Genomic DNA, 2,240 nt, shown 5'->3' on the forward strand with positions numbered 1-2,240 from the left:
TCATTCAGCTCCTTCCACTGCTATTGTGGAAACAGATTTCACATAGTATGGACCTTCACTCAGGTAAGTTCTGAGTCTCAAATAATTTGAGTTCTCAAAGACTTCTGCAACTGTCTTGGAATTGGCTAGTGCTTTTACCAGTTCCTATCTGGCATCCTTTGAAGTTTTGTCATGCTCCATGGACTGGTCCATCACAAAACCTGGACTGTTGGCCTGACCTGTGGTGGTGCAGTGGATAAAGTGTCAACCTGGAAATGCTGAGGTTGCTGGTTTGAAACCCTGGGCTTGCCTGGTCAAGGCACATATGGGAGTTGATGCTTCCAGCTCCTCCCCCCTTCTCTCTCTCTGTCTCTCCTCTCTCTCTGTCTCTCCCTCTCCTCTCTAAAAAAAATGAATAAATAAAAAAAAACAACCCTGGACTGTTAAGCATAAGTTTCTGAGCCCAAGGTTGGCTTGCAATGGCCGTGAACACATTTAAGGCAGCACAGTGTAGTTCAGGAAAAAGGGTTGATTACTGATGATGCCACGAAATTGCTCCAGTAGGTCCAGAGATAAAGAAGAAAACCAGGATTCTGTCATCTTCAGGAGGTCGTCAGTCTGCTGTTCAGGTGGTAAATGAAGAAGAGATGAAACTGCATCAAAACACTTAACTTTGAGCTCTGTTGATATCTTATTCTCACGAGTAAGCGTTCAAATCAAGTTCCTGTTTTCTATAAAACCTGTTTTCCTTTCAACACTGGATCTCAGGATTCCAATCGTGTTCACTGCTACACCAATCATAGTGGAGTTCTGACTTTCTATCATTTCAAAGACTTTTTCCACAAAAACAGGGTAACACTCACAGATATGCCAAGGACTATCCATGATAACCAGGTTTCCAAAAAACTTCACAAATCCTGGCAACTATTGTAGAAGCTAGAGAAAGGAGCCTGAATCTACCCCAACAATTATATATATATATATATATATATATATATATATATATATATATATATATATATATAAGAAATTGATCAATTACTCCTTCTTAAGCAAGGTACTGTCATACATGATGACTATTGATGACTATATACCAGTGATGTCACCATTTCTACACAGGTTGCCCTGCCCAGCACATCTTCACCAGTCAGCTCACTGAGGAGTTGGGTCACCAATCCACTGGTGGTACAGTAGTTTAAATATTCTGGTGACCGAGAATCTCCACAATTAGCTCATAGACCCTGTATCGAACAATGTCATTTGTTTTCATTACAGCTTTCAAATCATCCAGCAGATTGCTTTCAAATAAAGCCTCCAGTCCAGCTTGGGTCAGTGATAGTCTTGACAGGGATTTAATGGCCACCTTAGCTACAGATAGATTCTCTCCACCAATACAATAAACAATTTGTTTCAATAAATCAGGATTATTTAGAATCTCAGTAACAGCATCAGAACTTTCAACAATTCTTCCAACCTGGGATAGAGCAAGGATTTTTATAGAATCAGTCTCCTCTGCAGAACCGACTGAAACATGAGTCAGTCCTCTGTGCAGCTCAACCCTGAGGTTCTGGGCCACGTGAACTGGCTCCACAGCTTGGAACAACCTCTCCAGAATGGATGCACACAAAGTAGTCTGTTCCCGATGGTTCTCACTGAGCAGGGAGAGAAATGGGCCAAGGCGCAGTTCCACCGCGTGCTCGCGGAGCTCCGTGAGCGAACTGCTTGCAGCACCGACTGAAGCCTGCGTATCTCCTCCAGTGTGCTTCCAGCGGCCACACCTCCCTGGACAGGACTAGCGCGTCGTCCGCCAACATACCTCCTTCAATACTTTTTCTTGATGAAATCCTTTGGACTCTCATCTGTCAGGGTTGGTAATTCAATCATGGTTATTTTTATAAGGCCCTACGTACTCTTCATAAGAACTTAAAGTTTACAATAATTAAGGAAAACTGGGGAATGGGTGTGTGGAGAGTTCCTCAATCCGTTGATGCGCTGCCGAAACTCACACTGCCCTAATCTATATAGTCTGTTAAAACGTGGCTGCTTTTACCAAAGACAGTGTCTACTTCTGTGCCAAATTTAGCAAGTGAGACAGACCTTCACTACAGACCAAAATTTGCAGCTTAGTATTCAATCCCCAGGTACACACAAAGCCACTGCCTGTCAAAATATCTATTACTTTGAGGCCACTCTGAGGAAGCCGAGTGCAGAGCCACAGCTAGCAGACAGAGCACTGCCCATCTGCCCACTCTGGATAATCC

The 2,240-nt window shown here is 43.3% G+C and overlaps 1 pseudogene; it reads right to left on the reverse strand.

The window, feature by feature from the left end:
- LOC136397691 (26S proteasome non-ATPase regulatory subunit 5-like) lies at positions 1-1,793 on the reverse strand (annotated as a pseudogene).
- Positions 1,794-2,240: the final 447 nt, after the last annotated feature.

Source organism: Saccopteryx leptura, chromosome 3 (genome assembly GCF_036850995.1).
Source record: "Saccopteryx leptura isolate mSacLep1 chromosome 3, mSacLep1_pri_phased_curated, whole genome shotgun sequence".
Classification (NCBI taxonomy): domain Eukaryota; kingdom Metazoa; phylum Chordata; class Mammalia; order Chiroptera; family Emballonuridae; genus Saccopteryx; species Saccopteryx leptura.